Source organism: Delphinus delphis, chromosome 11, assembly GCF_949987515.2.
Source record: "Delphinus delphis chromosome 11, mDelDel1.2, whole genome shotgun sequence".
Classification (NCBI taxonomy): Eukaryota; Metazoa; Chordata; class Mammalia; order Artiodactyla; family Delphinidae; genus Delphinus; species Delphinus delphis.
In genome coordinates, this window is record NC_082693.1 from 69,818,178 (window position 1) to 69,837,701 (window position 19,524).

General features: G+C 33.9%; 1 long non-coding RNA gene across 1 annotated transcript in view; it reads right to left on the reverse strand.

Annotated features, from left to right (window-relative positions):
* Positions 1 to 6,284: 6,284 nt before the first annotated feature.
* LOC132433266 (uncharacterized) overlaps positions 6,285 to 19,524 on the reverse strand; it is a 102,857-nt gene continuing 89,617 nt past the window's right edge. The window contains exons 2-3 of the long non-coding RNA XR_009521102.1: positions 14,841 to 15,005; positions 6,285 to 6,307 (exon numbers count right to left, since the gene is read on the reverse strand). This is a non-coding gene — a long non-coding RNA (uncharacterized lncRNA). The remainder of the gene's footprint in view (positions 6,308 to 14,840; positions 15,006 to 19,524) is intronic.

The following is a 19,524-nucleotide window of genomic DNA, read 5'->3' on the forward strand; positions in this document are numbered from 1 at the left end:
AACCTGGGGCTACATGAAGACTCAGTAACGCTCTCAGAAATATAAAATCTCAGTTTTAAATCCAAGAGGCTTTTCAAGGATATTCTTGACTAAATACAGTTCTACCCAGATAAAGCAAAACTTTCAGGGAAGAAATATTTTCAACCCCTATGTGTTAGATGAAAAAGATAGATTGTCAGAATATAGCCAACACATTGGTGTTTTAGATCTGAAGGGGGGTTACAATACTAATTTTGTAAGTGCTCTTCTAGGGACCTATGTAGTTAAAACACCTTAGAGAAGGACTTGCACTCAGAAAGTAACATGCTTTTGATAGCTTCCTTCAATATGTTTATTCCGATGGGTCTCTCACATCAGACTTTTTAACTAAAGTTTCATTCTAGTTTTTAAATCAATGAACTTAGAACCATAAAATACATGCACCTATACACTGAGTTATCTTCATTAACTTGGAGAAAGTGTCAGGCCTGATATTTCAGAATGCTTGTTAGGCAGCATAGAAGCGTGACTCACATAAGAAACAGCAAGGAGTACTAATTTTATATGCAGTCCAGGTCAAGTGGTTCACATAGACAACATCCACTAAAAGCTAGATAAGAACCACCACCCGGTAAAACATTCCCATGTGGAATGCTTAACAACCTTTCTAGGTCACAGCATGATCATTCATCCCAGCCTCAAATCAGAGATTGGTCTACTCTCTTGACTGATGTTGTGTCTACGCATTCATCAAATATGAATCAGGTAATCAAAATATGTTAGGCTATGTGATTTTAGCTGAGGATACAAAATATGTCAAAATTAGACCTTATCTTCAACAAATAGGAAGTCTTATGGAGAGGCAAATACCTAAGGAGATAATTAAAACACCATGTGAAATGTGTTATAATAGAGGTTAACTACAAGGTTTTATAGAAACAGAAGCAATTAATTCTAGGGAAGAAAATCACAAAAAAGACTAATAAAAATGCTAGTAATTGAGTGGACCTTGAAGGATAAGCTTACCTGGGAGAGAACACTGGGAAAAAAAAGGATAATGAATGAGCACCAAGGCAGGAAAGTGTATAGCATATTTACAGACCCAAGTAGTTTGTTTTATGATCATCCCAAAACTGGTATTTTGAAGTATCATTTGATATTGGATATCATTTAGTCATTTGGTGAATACATGTTTAATGTTGATATTTGACATAAATAATTTGGAAAGACCTTTGAAATTTAAAAGGGTGCAACCTGAATCCAAAGTAGTTTTTTATTTCTCATTGGTATAATCAGAATATTCCAGAAATATCAATACTAGCAGTCTGGTTTTCATTTTATGCTCTAGGCTTTAAGTTGCAAATTTAAATTTGGAAGGCAAATTTGAAAGATGTTGCTGCAACAAGATAAACACAAATTACTCTTAGCATTGTTTAAAATTTATCTCATTACTATAATAGTTATTACCAGTCATACATTTTATTCCATCAGAAGTAACTGCTTCAAGGAATGTCATGATTTTGAACTACACACACCGGAATATAATCTTAACTCTAAGGCATTGTATAGTTTTAATTTAATGTTCATCAAGCCATTCTATAAACTTGACTCCAAAAAACCACAAAAATCTATTTTCCTGGCTATTAATGTTAGAGCTAATTAGAAAAAATAAATAACACCAATTTACTCAATAATTAATGATAAAGATTGGTCAATAGAAACGACATTAAGACTTTAAATATGAAGCAACTATAGACAACTCTTGGTCTGACTAGAGAAAAATCAACAAAATGCTAGTTTATGAAACAGAATTAGATTGGATACCTTCTATTTGAAAAAAAAAACAGCAAATTCTCTATTTGAAATGATTTATAAGTATTAGCATTCTAAGCATGCATAGTAAAATGATGATTAGTAATATCTCTTTGTCCTTTATTTAACATTAAATTAAGCAGTTGTATGAATTTTTAAAGTGTTGGGTCTATCATTTTAATACTGAAGTTTATATCATTGTTACAATGTTGAAAAAAGTAGATCCAGACTTTCATTTTTATAATACAGCTTTTCCAAATCAATGAGAAAAAAATAACCTCTGAGTAAAATGTGTGGAACAGGAGAATAAAAAAATAGATATGTGTGCATATACATTAATTTTAAAAGCAAACCATGGTACTTAGGAAATAAAACAACAACAACAGCAACACATAGTCCAGGACCATGTTAAATTCTCAAACTTCTTGATATTACTGCCTTTTACAAGGTATGCCATTTATTTAGATACTTAGATTATATTCTTTATCTAATAGGATATATTTTATCACATTATTTCATCGCCTTTAAGGGTGATTAACTTGAACATTCATTAATAGTAGGTCTTTGATCATCATTATCTTTATAATAATTATTACTAGTCAACATTTATGAAGTGCTTATTATGCACTAAGTAGTCAATGTATTTACTCCTTAGCCCTTCATATCTACATCAGTTTAATCTTATGTTGAATCATGTCCTTTTTTTCTTTTTGACTATCACTTATTGTTTTTATTGAATTTTAAGTCTTATAAATCATCTGAGGTAACATCAAATAAAATAGAGAGTTATTGAAATTTTTTATGCTGTATATGATATCCAAAGAAAAAAGGTAAACTGTAGCACTCAATATTTTTAATAATGTCAATCAAGATAGTGACTAACTGTTATGGTCAAGATATCAATACTAATATATATGATATATTTTCTTCATTAAACATTTATTTAAGTTCTTCTATGTCCTGGTATTACTATGAAAGTGTACATCTTAAGAGAAAAGATGTTAAATTGTAGAGACAATTTATCTGGCACTACTCTATAAATAATGATATGCTAGAGCTCAAAAAAGTTCAGTATATAAGAATTATGGTTCTTTTGGGGAAGTCTTTCTGACCTACAGTTTCAAATATTGTGTATTGCACCTCATATTAAGCATCATAATATGAAATTGTGAAGTTGAATAAGGGAAAATTGTTCTAAATTAAATTCTTTTCATATGCTTTGGAAAAATATTACTTACAAAACAACAAATTTTGCTATTTTATATTGCATTTTGGAAGAGAAATGAAAAAAAGGAGCAGGCAATATTTAAAGGTGGAGAAGGAAAGTAGGTAAATATAAAAAATAGGTATATATAAAAATGAAAAAAACTGGTTGATGTAAAGAGAAAAGAGGCCCTCAATAGATTATTTTAGAAGGACAACAAATAAAAAGGAAGAAATTATTGAGGTGAGCAGGAAAAGAAAATAAACAGAAAAACAACAGCTACATAAATGTTGCAGTCACTCTGTGAAGGGAAAAAGGCAGATTTCCCTGGTGCTCTTGACCCCAGCTCTTTCATTTTGTCTATTTACCAAGTGTCTTCTTATTAGCCTGTATGTGTTTTCTGTAGATAAAATGGTGTTTGAGAGCAGTCATTTGGCTCACCTTCATTTAGGATAGTTAATCAGAAAGTCCCTCTGCTCTCTTCCTTTCTGCTTCTAGTCTACTGCCCACCTCTCTTGTTCTAGATTTCTTTGGGCTCTATGTAGTCAAGTTAGTGAGATTCCACCTTACTGGAAAGAATAATGCTTACATTTTATAGTATCATAACCCTAAAACAATGCAATAGCATATTTTTAAGTGGAATATTCTACTCCTAAATTCCCTTTATAACCCATTATAAAATAACAATAGGTAAATAGCAAAATAAAACATGATGTATGTATAAGTATCACAAATGTATGTAAACTAATATATGTATATATAATAAAGTATGTAAAATAATCCATGTATTTAAAATAACAGCAGTGTGCACGAACCATATGTAGCACTATTCACTAATAGTCACACCATCTTTCCCTCATTTCTCTCCCTCATACTATGTACTCTTTTGCTCTCCTGTTTTAGTAAGAGGATAAAACTAATTCAGGGCACAGCAGTATTCCAACATTCACTGAACATCTACCAAGTATCATGGCTTCCTGCTGAGCAAGTTATAAATGGCGATAGGGTGTCTGTTTGCTATTGGCAGTCTACTCCGGGAATGTAGTAACTAAAAACAGGATTTCTGCTGATTCTTGTAACTCTTCTCCTGCTCAGTTTCATGGTGTCTCTGTCTCTTTGGTAACTACTTTTGCTTAAAACTAGTAGAAGAATCTTTCTTCCTACATGTTGACTCAAATGTTTGAACAATACATTCATGATATAAATTATGTGATAATGCACAGCCATTGGCTTTTTAAGTTTCATGGACATTAAATGATATGCAAACTAACAGAAATCATGGAGAGACAAGACTAATGAGATTTAAAAATTTTTAGTTTCTGAAAGTTCAAACTACCTAAAAGATTGCTTATACTATTACTTGTGAGATCATACATAGATATTTCTGTAACATATAGAGGCTGATTAAATGTGGAATGATTATTTGATTTCAGCATATTAAGTAATTATGTTTCACTTTTTAATAGTGAATTATATTCTACTGAAAGAGATCTGAACACTTCATTTTAAACAAATCAGTTGCAGAGGTCCTAATCTAGAAATTCTTGAAAATCTACAGTTTTTATAGTTTAATCAGTAACTGCTAACACAGAGTGAAATGAAATAGACAGATATCTAATGAGAATTGGAAGTTTTCTGCATTGTGACGTGAAATGTGGTGCTTTCCATGGAAAAGATTTGTCTCAGGGGTTCGAATAACTGATAAACAGAAATAATATGTAACCATACTCTTCTCCTCTGGTTTACTGCTAATAGGATGCAGTGGAAGCAAACAACAAGATCTTGGAAGGAAAGTTTCTCTTTATATTTCTTCCTTTTAACCTGAGGTGGTTGTTTGTTTTGTTTTGCTTTTGCTAAGTCAGGGAGTAGCTAGCCAACCCAAGCTAAAGAAGATGAAAGGCTTTTAAGTGGAATCCAATCCCCAAGACCCAAAGTCAGAGGATTTTTAACACAAAAATTATAATCAGGTGAGAGAAGTTAACGTTATTTGTCCTTAAGTCTATGAAGGAATAAGAAACAAAGCAAGCTTGAGAGTAAACATTATTATAGAATAGTATTTTATGATTATATTCCTTTTCATCTTACTGTAATATTATGGGTCAACTTTAAATAAGCCAATTAACTCTTTCAATAAAGACATATTTTCATTTTACATAGGGTGAGAAACTAAAAATACTATAATTAAAACTGCAGCCTTAGGAACTCTATTCTTTCAAATTCAAAACTATGAAAGTAACATACAATATATGCCAGGTTTTGTTATCTTGGTGTGTGGGTATGTGTGTGTGTGGTTTATATGTATGTGTGGTTTGTATGTGTGTGTGTGCATGTGCCTGTATATATGTGAACATAGGAGCGCTTGAGGCCTTTTGAAGCTAAAGCCACTGTTCCTGAGTAAAGAATAATTGGGGAATTTATGTTCTCAAGAATTTTTAACCATTTATTCCTAGAGAAAATTTCCTAATATAAAGTTTCTGATGTTACTAATGATGCATTTATATAAAAGAAACTTTGAGGAAAATTCTAAGTCATACATGCTTTCAGAATTAAATTCACAAACTTTTTTTAATGGAAAATACATATTTAATGTGAATTTTTTAATAGTACATTCAGTTCTAATCATTCTCTCCCTACAGTGGCTTCCTTGAACCAGAAATGTTTGCAGAGTAAATTAATTTCACGTTTCCATAAATAACTGTAATATTCATCATTCACCATTCAAGCTGAGGACACTTAGACAATATACCAAAGTGCATCTCAAATGTATATCAAGTCACTAAATTGAAAGAAATGTCAATTTAACTCAAAATCATAAGGAGAAATGTGACAGTTTTCAAAATAAGTTACTCAAAATATTTAGATTATTGAGAAAAAAATTGCCTTGATAAGTTGGAATTACTTGCATAATTAATTTCTAATTCCATTTCACCTTAATTCCATTTCTCTTAATATAAATGTGCCTTGAGTGAATATAGCTGGATACCTTTCTATTAATTAGATTAATATCCTTCATTTGAAAATAATATTTAGTGATTTTCCCTATGATTAAAATGTAAATTTATTAAAACATATGCTACCTTTTTATTAGTTTTAAACTATTTATGAAGAGTAAATTACTCTGAAAATAACTTTAGAGAGTATATTCTTCACTTTGGGGATAAGGCTGTGTATGAAGAAAATTAATTTCTACCATAGAAAACAAGTCCTTTCTTCACTACCCGTTTAGATCTGTTACAAACTTTAATGAGCAAGTAACTGCATTTATGAACTACATTTCTGGCCAGGTCCATCTGCTTTCATTTTCCAAACAGCCTGGTGAAGCAAACAGAGATAAGCAGGTAATATAATATTTGACTGAATCACTACCTCTAGGGTACCACCAAAATAAAAGGCATCATGGTGATATTTAACACTAGAGATTAAAATCTAGAATTATCTATTTTCAGGAGTTGAAATTTCAGCATTCTCTAGCAAAATAAGATAATTAACTAACATACTTGATACGAGAAGGGTTTCAGATATCATAATGTAAATAATAAAACAGAAATCCTAACAATCATTAGCTGAAATGACAAATTGAAAGTCACAGTACAGGTCCAGATGGTTCTGCTCAGTCAAATAACAGTCAGAATAGGGCAAGTATGATTAAATCAGTACAGAGATAACTACAGGTATTGGCAAAGATAAATATTCATGAGATTCAAGCAATGCTCTAAGCTAGGACAATGGTAACTGTTTTAAGTAGAAAAAGATCTTGGGTTCATATTTATTTACTTGACACTGACAGAACATTTCTAATAATGAACCATTTCATAGGAATAGTTTGTTTGGCTTAAAATATGAAATTCATGTAATGGTAGATTGCTTGCAAAAAGGATGTCATTTTTCACTTCTGTGTATCCATACCTCTTTGCTGTTTTACTCTGCTGCTCCTCCAACAAGAATAAAAATCTAATAGGCTAGTCATTAAATTTGGGATGGCCTTGTGACTTTCTTTGGTCAAATGTGGTCTCAAGAGGCCTTCCTTGCTCCCACTCTCTTCCCTGGATCACTGCCAGTCCTCCGCATGAACATTTCCAGCCTAGCCTTTTGGAAGATGGAAGATACTTGGTCCAGTTACTCATATTGCCTCAGCTCACAGCCAAACACCAGACACATGAGTGAGGCCAGATTAGACAGTCAGCTCAGGTAACTTGCCAATGGATCTCAGACACATAAAAAACTGGTATCAGCCAAGCCTGGGCTAGATGGGCAGAGCCAACCACCTGACCCACAGACTCATGAGCGATATTAATGATTGTTGTTTTAAGGCTTGGAAAACTAGGGCCCACAGGTTGGCCCCTGTTTTTGTAAATGAAATTTTATTAGAACACAGCCACATCCATTTGTTTATACATTGTCTACAACTGCATTCTCACTATAACAGTAGAGCCAACTAGTTGCAGTAAAGACCTTATGATCTGAAAAGCCTAAAATAATTGCCATCTGGTCATTTACAGAAAAAATTTGCTGACCCCTAGTTTAAGCCACTACATTTTGAGGTGATTTGTTGCCCAGGAATAAGTAAATATACACATTTAGCTAAATGTTTCCAGAAATGTTTGCTTTCATTAAATATAGTATTACACTGTATTGTTATTTCTAACTTATAATAATTTCTAGACCTTTGGATTTTACAACTATTTGTTAAATATTTAATTATTGAGTATTTAATATAAACCATCACTGCACCAGGTGTTGGTGATAACAAATTGCACAGGCAAAAATGCTTGCCTTCATGCAGCTTAAATTCTAGGACTTAGTGACAAACTGAACACACACACACACATTATACATACACATACATAAATACACATATATATAGGAAAATGATTGAGTTAATAATTTCACATGGTGAAAAGTAGACTTATTCCAGATGCAATTGAGATGCTATAGGGGGAATTAGGGAGGTAGCAGTATCACTGTAATTCAAGCAAACACTTGAAGAAGATAAAGTAGTGAGCTTTGTAGTTAGCGAGAAGACAGGCTTAAGAAGATGAAATGGCAAATTCAGTAGTCTTGAAGTGAGACATGGTAAGGTTGAAAATGTTGAGTAAAAATTTGGATGAATTAGCTGTATTAAGAGCTCCAATGTGCTCTTAACCTTAAGTGGTCAAAGAAATGAAGAAGCACCAGTGAATGGGACTAAGAAGATCACTCTAGTGAGGAAGGAAGAAAAACAGAAGTTTGTGGGAGGCAAGTAAGGAAAACATTTCAAGGAATCAGGAATGCTGCTCAAATATTTCCGATGAGATCTGAAAATTGATCAATGTATTTTCCAGTATATAATTAATAAAGATTTTGAAAAGAGTTGGTTAAGTGTTAGAATGAAACGGGTTAAAGGGAAAAACAGAAGAAGAATGGAGATAATGAATATTGATAACTCTCTCTAGGAGTTTTGCTAATAGGAAAAACAGGGGTAGAGGAGGTGGGGCCAAGATGACAGTAGGGAGGCCCTGAGCTCATCTCTGCAGAAAAACAAACAATGAAAAAAAAAAAGGAACCTACCAGGTTCTACAACTAAAGACATAAAGAAGGACTCATGGGGGAGGGGGCTCATGATATAATCAAATCTCATACCCTGCAGAGTGGGTGACCAACAAACTTGAGAATAATTATATTTCAGAGGTTCTCCCACAGGAGTAAGAATTCTGAGGCCCATGTCAGGCTCCCCAGCTCAGGGATCTAGCATTGGGAAGAGAAACCCTCAGAGCATTTGGCTTTGAAGGCTGGGGGCTTAACTGCAAGAGCCCCAAAGAACTGGGGGAAATAGAGACTTCACTCATAAAGGGTACACACAAAATCTCACAGGCACCAGGACCCAGGTCAAGAGCAGTAATTTGATAGGAGTTTGGGCCAGACTACCTGCTTGTCTTGGAGAGTCACCTGGAGAGGCGGGGGGTTGCTGTGGCTCACCCTAGGGACATACATACTGGTGGCAGACATAGTGGGGAACACTCAAATGCATGAACACTCCTAGCAGCTGCTATATTGGCTCGTTAGCACCAAGACCTGGCCCCACAAAGGAGCATGTAGGCACCAGTGCTAGGATACCTCAGGCCAACCAACTAACTGGGTGGGGACACAGCCCCACCCATCAGCAGACAGGCTGCCTAAAGTCTTCCTGAGCCCACAGCTGCCTCAAGACGTGCCCCTTCACACAGCCCTGCCCACCAGAAGGCCAAGAAACAGTTCCACCCACCAAGGGACAGGCACTGGCCACTCCCTCAAGGAAGCCTGCACAAGCCCCTAGACCAGCCTCACCCACCAGGGGACAGACATCAGACATAAAAAAAACACAGTCTCACAGCCTGGGGTCCAGAATGCCTACAGCAGGCCAGACCTAACCTGGGACCAGCAGGGTCCTGACACTGCCCACTAGCAGGCCAATACAAGCTTTAGAACAACACTGACCCCATACCTAACTGTGTCAGGAACAGGCCCTCCCCTGCAACAGTGACCTAAAATGAGCTCTGGGATCCCTTGGACCTGAAGCCAGACTCCAGGAAACACTATTGCCTGCCAGTAGTCTGGCACTAACCCCAGCATCAGACTTCACACACCAGTGGGAGGGCAACAGCACCAGAGTCTTCAGGACCCTGATTTCAACCACCAGTGAGCCAGCCCTGGGGCCCCCTGGGAGTCTGAAACCAGCTGTCTTGTGAGCAGGTTCTGCTAAACAGCAGCATCTGCACAAGGTAGGGCCTGGCAACCAACCAGACTAGGGGCCAACCAAATCTACCAGACTGCCCACATAGTCAGCCTGCCCAAACAGAAGGAGGACTCACACAGCACTGTTGCAGGGAATCCCAAGAGCATATAGCTTAGGTAACCAAGGAGAGTGAACTGCTGGAATGCATAAGACACCACCTACAGAGAACCACTTCTCCAAGGTCAAAAAACATAGTTAACCTAACACATACATAAAAATAAAAATAGCAACTTAGACAAAATGAGGTGGCAGAGGAATTATGTTCCAGATGAAGGAACAAGATAAAACCCTGGAAAAAAGAACTGTATGACATGGAAATAGTCAATCTACCCGAGAAAGAGTTCAGTCATGATTGTAAAGATGATCAAAGAACTCGGGAAAAGAATGGGGGCACAGAGCAAGAAGTTAGAAGTTTTTAGCAAAGAGTTAGAAAAGGCTATTAGGGAAGTTAAAAGACAAAAGTAGAAAAGCATCTTTATCCACAATAAGCAGATGTGATACACAAAACAATTAGATGTAAAATATGATACAAAAAATAGTAATTATGAGGGGAGGGGAATATAAATGCATGGTATTAAGACACATTTGAAATTAAGAGATCAGCAACTTAATCATATATATTAAGATTGCTATACAAAAATCTCATGGTAACTGCAAAACAAAAATCTATAATAGATATACACACAAAAAAGAAAAAGGAATACAAACATTACCAAAAATAGTAATCAAATCACAAGAGAACAAAAGAAACAAAGGGAAAAAAGGCCTAAAAAGACAAATCCAAAACAATTAACAAAATGGTAATAAGAACATACATGTCGACAATTACCTTAAATGCAAATGGACTAAATGCTCCACCCAAAAGACATATACTGGCTGAATGGATACAAAAACAAGACCTTTTATATGCTGCCTACAAGAGATTCACTTCAGATCTAGAGACACATACAAACTGAAAGTGAGGGGATGGAAAAAGATATTCCATGCAAATGGAAATCAAAAGAAAGCCAGAGTAGCAATATTTGTATTGGACAAAATAGACTTTAAAATAAAGACTGTTACAAGAGACAAAGAAGGACACTACATAATGATCAAGGATCAATCCAAGAAGAAGATATAATGATTGTAAATATATATGCACCCAACATAGGGGTGCAACAATATATAAGGCAAATATTAACAGACATAAAAAGAGAAACTGACAATAACACAAATAATAGTGGGGAACTTTAACACCATAAGTACATCAATGGACATATCACCATGACAGAAAATCAACTAGGAAACACAAGCCTTTAATAACACATTAGACCAGATGCACTTAATTGATTTATATAGAGTGTTCCATATGAAAGCAGCAGATACACATTCTTTTAAGTGTACATGGAACATTCTCAAGGATAGGTCACATGCTAGTCCACAAAACAAGCCTCAGTAAATTTAAAAAATTGAAATCATATCAATCATCTTTTCTGACTGCAATGCCATAAGTATTGAAACCAACAACAAAAAAACCCTGCAAAAAACACGAACATGTGGACACTAAACAATATGCTACTAAACAACCAATGTATCACTGAAGAAATCAAAGAGGAAATCAAAAAATACCTAGAGACAAATGAAAACAAAACCACGACACTCCAAAACCTATGGGATGCAGCAAAATCAATTATAAGAGGGAAGTTTATAGCAATACAAGTTTACCTCAGGAAACAAGAAAACTCTCAAAAAACCAGCCTAACCTTATATCTAAAGCAACTAGAGAAAGAAGAACAAACAAAACCCAAAGTTAGTAGAAGAAAAAATCATAAAGCTCAGAATAGAAATAAATGAATTAGAGACTAAAAAAAAAAAAAAAAAAACAGTAGAAAAGATGGATGAAACCAAAAGCTGTTTTTTTGAGATAAAGAAAATTGATAAACCTTTAGCCAGATTCATCAAGAAAAAAAAGGGAGATGGCCCAAATCAATAAAATCAGAAATGAAAAAGAAGTTACAACTGACTGCACAGAAATACAAAGAATCATAAGTGACCATTATGAGCAACTATATGCCAATAAAATGAACAACCTAGAAGAAACTGACAAATTCTTGAAAGGTACAATCTCACAAGACTGAATCAGGAAGAAATAGAAAATATGAAAAGATGAATTACCAATACTGAAATTGAATCAGTAATTTAAAAACTCCCAAAAAACAAAAGTCCAGGACCAGAAGACTTCACAGGTGAATTCTACCAAACATTTAATGAAGAGATAACAGCTATCCTTCTGAAACTATTCCAAAAAATTTCAGGGAAAGGAACACTTCTGAACTCCTTCTATGCAGCTGCCATCAACTAGATACCAAAACTAGGCAAAGATATTACAAAAAAAGAAAATTACAGGTCAATACGTAATATGTAATATGATCAACATAGATGCAAAAATCCTCAACAAAATACTAGCAAACCAAATCCAAAATATATTAAAAGAATCATATACCATGATCAAATGAGATTTATCCCAGGGCTGTAAGGATTATTCAGTATTGGCAAATCAATCAGTGTGATACACCACATCAACAAATTGAAGAATGAGAAACATATGATCATCTCAACTGATGCAGAAGAACTTTCAATAAAATTCAACATCCATTTATGATTAAAAAAAACTCTCCAGAAAGTGGGCATGAAGGGAACAAATCTCAACATAATAAAGGCTGTATATGACAAACACACAGCTAATAGTGAAAGGCTAAAATCATTCCCACTAAGATCAGGAACAAGACAAGGATGCCCACTCTCACCACTTCTATTAAATATAATTTTGGAAGTCCTAGCCACAGCAATCAGAGGAGAAAAATAAATAAAAGGAATAAAAATTGGAGAGGCAGAAATAAAACTGTCACTGTTTGTAGATGACATGATACTACACATAGAAAATCCTAATGATGCCACCAGAAAACTACTAGAACTCATAATTAATTTGGTAAAGGTGCAGGATACAAAATGAATATACAGAAATCTGTTGCATTTCTATACACTAACAATGAAATATCAGAAAGAGAAATTAAGGAAACAATCCCATTTACCATCACATGAAACTGAACAAAATACTTAGGAATAAACCTACCTAAGGGGGCAAAAGACCTGTACTCTGGAAACTGTAAGATGTTTATAAAAGAAATTGAAGACGAAACAAACAGATGAAAAGATATACCATATTCTTGAATTGGAAAAATCAATATTGTTAAAATGACCATACTACCCAAGGAGATCTACAAAGTCAATGCAATCCCTATAAAATTATCAATGGCATTTTCCACAGAACTAGAACAAAAATTTTTTTAATTTGTATGGAAACACAAAAGACCCTGAATAGCCAAAACTATTTTGAGAAAGAAGAATAGAGCTGGAGGAATCAGGCTCCCTGACTTCAGACTATACTACAAAGCTACAGTAATCAAAACAGCATAGTACTGGCACAAAAACAGACACATAGATCAATGGAACAGGGTAGAAAGCCCAGAAGTGAACCCATGCACATTAATCTATAACAAGGGAGGCAAGACTGTACAGTGGAGAAAAGACAGTCTCTTCAATAAATGGTGCTTGGAAAACTGGACAGATACATGTTAAAGAATAAAATTAGAAATTTTATCACACCATATACAATAATAAATTCAAAATGGATTAAAGAGGTAAATGTAACACCAGATACTATATAACTCCTGGAGGAAAACATAGGCAGCACACTCTTTGACATAAATCACAGCAATATTCTTTTGGATCAGCCTCCTAGAGTAATGTAAACAAAAGTGAAAATAAACCAATGGGGGGACTTCCCTGGAGGTCCAGTGTTAGGACGCCACGCTTCCACTGCAGGGGCACAGGTTCAATCCCTGGATGGGGAACTGAGATCCCACATGCCGCACTGCAAAGCCAAAAGGAAAAAAAAAAACCCCAATGGGACCTAATTACACTTAAAATCTTTGCACAGCAAAGGAAACCATAAACAAAATGAAAAGACAACATACAGAATAAAAGAACATATTTGCAAATGATGCGGCTGACAAGGATTTAATTTCCAAAATACAGAAATAGTTCCTAACAGATCAATAACAGAAAAACAAACAGCAGAAAAAAAAAAATGGGTAGAAAACCCAAATAGACATTTTTACAAAGAAGATATAGAGATGCCCAACAGTCACATGAAAAGATATTCAACATCACTAATTACTAGAGAAATGCAAATCAAAACTTCAGTGAGGTATCATCTTCCACTTGTCAGAATGGCTATCACCAAAAAGTCTACAAATAATAACTGCTGGAGAGGGTGTGGAGAAAAGGGAACCCTCCTACACTGTTGGTGAGAATGTTAATTGGTGCAGCCACTATGGAGAATAATATGGAGGTTCCTTAAAAACTAAAAGTAAAGTTACCACATGATCCATCAATCCCATTCCTGGGCATATATCTGGAAAAGACAAAAACTCTAATTCAAAAAGATGCACCCCAATGTTCACTGCAGCACTGTTTACAATAGCTAAAGGCATGGAAGCAAACAAAATGCCTGTTGATAGATGAATGGATAAAGAAGAAGTAGTATGTGTATGTATGTATGTATGTATGTATATATATATATATATATATATATATATATATATATATATATATATATAATGGAATATTACTCAGCCATTAAAAAGAATGAAATAATGACATTTGCAGCAACATAGATGGACCTAGAGATTATCATACTAAGTGAAGTCAGACAGAGAAAGACAAATATCATATAATATCATTTATATGTGGAATCTAAGGAAAAAGATACAAATGAACTTATTTATAAAACAGAAATAGACTCACGACATAGAAAACAAATTTATGGTTACCAAAAGGGAAGGGATGGGGGAGGGATAAATTAGGAATTGGGATTAACAGATACACACTACTATATATAAAATAGATAAACTACAAGGACCTACTGTATAGCCCAGGGAACTGTATTCAATATCTTATAGTAACCTATAATGGAAAATAATCTGAAAAAGAATACATAAGTGTATATATTTAAACTTAGTAACATAAAACAAAACAAATTTGTTAGCTTACAATTGTGTAGGTTGAAAGTCCAACTGGGGCTTCCCTGGTGGTGCAGTGGTTGAGAGTCCGCCTGCCGATGCAGGCGACACAGGTTCATGCCCCGGTCCGGGAAGATCGCGACCGGAGCCTGTGCTCTGCAACAGGAGAGGCCACAACAGTGAGAGGCCCGCGTATCTAAAAAAAAAAAAAAAAAAAAAAGTCCAACTGAATCACTTTGCTGTATACCTGAAATATTGTAAATCAACTATATTTCAATTTAAAAAATAGAAAAACAGGGGCAATCAAAGGTTGTTGAAACATGATGTGGAATATCAAGAAAAACTTTACAATATGTCTAGATCACTGAATTTATAATCTAACTCTAACCTAAAATGATGTTTCCCCTAATTTTTCTTATAGAATTTATTTTAGAACAGTCTTAGGTTTACAGAAAAATTAAGCAGAAATCACACAAAATTTCCATATATCCTCCTACCACCAACCCCACACACATTTCCCCATATTATTAGCAACATCTTGCATTAGTTAGACATTTGTTACAATTGATAAACCAGTTATTATTAATTAAAGTCCATAGTCTATATTAGGGTTCACTCTTGGTGTTGTACATTCTATGGGCTTTGATAAATGTGTAATGATATGTATACACAATTATAGTATCATATAGAGTAGTTTCAGTGCCCCCAAAACCCCCATGCTCCACCTATTCATCCCTCTATCCCTTCCACTGTGTTCCTATCAACCACTGATCTTTAAACTGTCTCCATACTTTTGCCTTTCTCAGAATATCATACAGCTGGAAACATATAGTATGTAGTCTTTTCAGACTGGCTTCTTTCACTTAGCATTTAAAGTTCTTCCATGTCTTTTTGTAGCTTCATAGCTTATTTATTTTTATCACTAAATAATATTCCATTGTATGGATGTACCTCAGTTTATGTATCCACTCACCTATTAAAGGACATCCTAATTGCTGTCAAGTTTTGACAATTATAAGTAAACATACTGTAAACATTCATGTGCAGGTTTTTGTGTGGACATAAGTGTTCGGTTCCTTTTTGTAAATACCAAGGAGCACAATTTTTGGTTCTTATGGTAAGAGCATACTTAGTTTTGTAGAAACTGGCAGTCTTCCAGAGTGGCTGTACCATTTTGCATTACCACCAGAAATGAATGAAAATTTCTATTGCCCCACATCACCAACATCTGGTGATGTCAATTTTAGCCATTCTAATAAGTGTGCAGTCATATCTCTTTGATGTTTTAATTTGCTAGTACAGGTATCCTCCACTTTTTGAAGGTTCACTTTACATAACCACTATGCTTTTCACAAAAGATCTACATTAGTACCTGTTTTCGCTAACTGCAAGAAATCCAAGAGGATTTTCACTTTTATAATAAAAGTTATTGTTTCTTTGTTTTACACTATTTTGGCTTATATAAGTTTTCACAGGAATGCCCTGCTTTTGGAAAGCAGGGGAAACCTGTACTTGATGAGTATGATGTTGAACATCTTATGTATGTCAGTATCCACAGAATCCCTTGCTGGGAATTTCTCTTAATTATTTTTAATTTAAAAATGTCTTATTCCTTCCTTTAGCTTCATGAAAATAAAACCTTTGAGAATAAATTTATAAAGATATTTTAATTTTGATAACTACCACTTATAAAATATAATTCTCTAATTCTATTTTCTAAATACATATTTTAAAATAAAATGTATACATTGTTCATACAAAAGGGAATCTTATCTATTATACAAATAATTGTTCCAATTATTCACTTTGTAATTATATGAAAATAGTATCAATGAAATAAGTAAATGGAAAAACTATTAAAAGGGACAGATATTCCAGACAATATTAGCTTCTGTGTAAGAATGAAGTTTTATTTCATATGCCACTGAAAACTTGCTTTGAAATATTTCTTTAAAATAATATTAAAATGTTAATTAGGAGGGAAAAATCAAACTTTAGCTTCAAGATAATATTGAAACAGAGGCATCAGGTATTATCAAGTTTTTATATAATTTCCAATATCCAATAGAAGACATTTAAATTCAGCACTTAAGCAGACTAAATTTTTTGTGGCAAACTGATCAATTTGAGTCTTCATCATTTTCATTTTGAAAAATGGCTCATTAAAGCAACTCATGCTGATTGTTCATTGGCTAAGACAGAAAAATATTACAAGCCATTATAATAACCTAGCTTCAGGAAAATTAGTAGAATCACTTCAGTGGAATCAAATCAAATCTGGATTGTACCTACAAAACTGAAAGAAGCTCATTATCTTCAGTCATTCCAACCAACGGTACAATTTCCAGACACAAAATTAGAGACATTTAATTGTTTTCTTTAATGGACTCCCTAAAGCATTTAACCAGTTAGCTCATTTTGCTGATATATTTTTCAAAATTCACATAGTTTACTCAATTCTTTTACACAAAGGTGTAGAGAAAGCACATAGTATTTGGATTTGGAAAAGCCAACATCATGTTCTGACTTCATTATTTATGGCCTACATCAACTTGAATAATTTATCTTTTCAGAAAAGAGGTTTCTCAAATTAAAAGTGAAAAATCTGATGCGTATGTCAGAGAGTTCCTATCAAAATCAGATGAGATGAATATGAAAAATTTCTTAGTAAATGATAAACACAAGTGTTGACTTTTTAGTCATTTAGTCATTTATTTTCAGACTCTCATAACTCTGGTTGCAACCATTATTATATTATGTATAAATCGCTACATTTTCACAACTAATTTCTCTCACCTTCCAACTTATCTTACAAATAGAGATAATATTCCTAAACAAACAGTGTCATTATATGTCATACATATTAAGAAACAGGCAAAGAAAACAAAAGGAACTGTATCAGTAAATTAACACTCATCTTTGTGTGATTGAAATATGTTTGACTTGTATTTTCTTTTTTGTACTTTTGATTTAAAAAAACTATTCTGCATTACATATAATTAATCTCATAATCAGAAAAGAGATACTCTACTTATAATTTATTTGAAAGAAATAGCCTTTTGAAAAGCCTATCATTTTCTCAAAATGATATCCATGGTGAATCATAATGCATAACTATTAAAAATCAATAGTCAACTATTGATATTCTATGTCCACCCTTAGCTTGCATGAGTCTACAACTAAATATAACAATGTTTTTGCCTTCAAAATATGTCAAATAAATGTATATTATAGATTTAAATGAGAAAATGAGATTTAATAGAAGTTAATAATTACTACAACATAGTTAATCTCCATATTTTGAAGGCAGCCTCTCTTTCGATATAAATATCCTTAAAAGTCATTCTGCTTAGTAAGCCATCTCAAGAGTAAAAAGTGGCTCCTGTCCCAGGTGTTATGTTACGTGTAAAAAGGACACCTTTGTTTAATAATATGGACTTAGAAACACAGAGATGTAAAACAGATTGTTGAGTACTCTACTGGTGCCAGTCTAGCTTGGTTGTGATGGTCCTAATAGAGTCATTTGTCAGCAGTTTTCCCCTTCTCCTCTACCACTGAGTAAGCAGCTTACACAGTCAAGCCAAAAACTGAGATGCAACATTAGATACCATCTGTGTTGCTCGTCTGATTTCAATCCAAATTGTTCTCAAGCCAATCACGGAACTGAATGAAGAATTTGATTGTGATTGGGGTGAGGAATGAAAAAGACATGAAGCTAGAAGATCAGCATCAAGCTTCCAGGCACAAAGAGGTGGTTTGCATGTTTTGAAAATTCCAATGTGAAGAGATTTTAGATGTAGAAAATTACAACATGCACAGAGATGGACAAAAATATTAAAAAATGCATATGTTTGTGCAGGTGGACACTCTGTAGAAGTGTTTTTTTTAAATCTCTACTTATTTCAACAAAGTGTTCTTTCTAATTGTTTTAGCAAAATATCTGGCAATGTTGAAATACGGGATAATGAAAACTAGCGTGTATCTCTGTGTGCATGTAAAAGTTTAATTCTAAGATACTTATTTCCTTAAATACTTGAGGACTGCAGGCAAATAAGAATCAGTGTATAGACCTGTGTCCTAGTGATATACATCTGCTCTGTATGTGAGCCACTACTGAACCATCTGCAAAGCACATAAAGTAGCCAGTTGTTTGTTTTATTAAGAATAATTGAAAAGAAGATAAGTCACAACATTCTTATTTATTTTGGTCACTGCTGGCTTTTTGGGCGGGGGGAGGGAGGGAGTTATTAGCTATTTTTGTCTATTATCTTCATATTTTCCATCTTTTTTTCTTCCAACATGTTTTGAGCAGTACTTTTGATTAATGTTGGATGGGTGGTGATTAGGGACAATAACATGGCACAGAACAAGATAAAAGTTTATAGATTTAAAACACTGTTACATTTAAGTGTTGATTATTTTTATATTAAACACATTTTATTTATATGAAAGGAGTAAAAGACAAAGAAACATTTGCTTTTGGACACCAATGAACTATATCATTTTAGGCCTCAGAAAATTATTTCCACAGGCATATATTACCCAATGAAGTATATTGAGCTTTTTATATTACTGCAAATTATTGGGATCATTTATGTAAGCTCCATAATGTATGTAAATATTAATGCACAAAGAAAGCAAGTATAGAAATAGTTCTATGAATTCTCTTCCCCCAAGATTGCTAACTTCTATGAACACAGATATTTTTATCAACA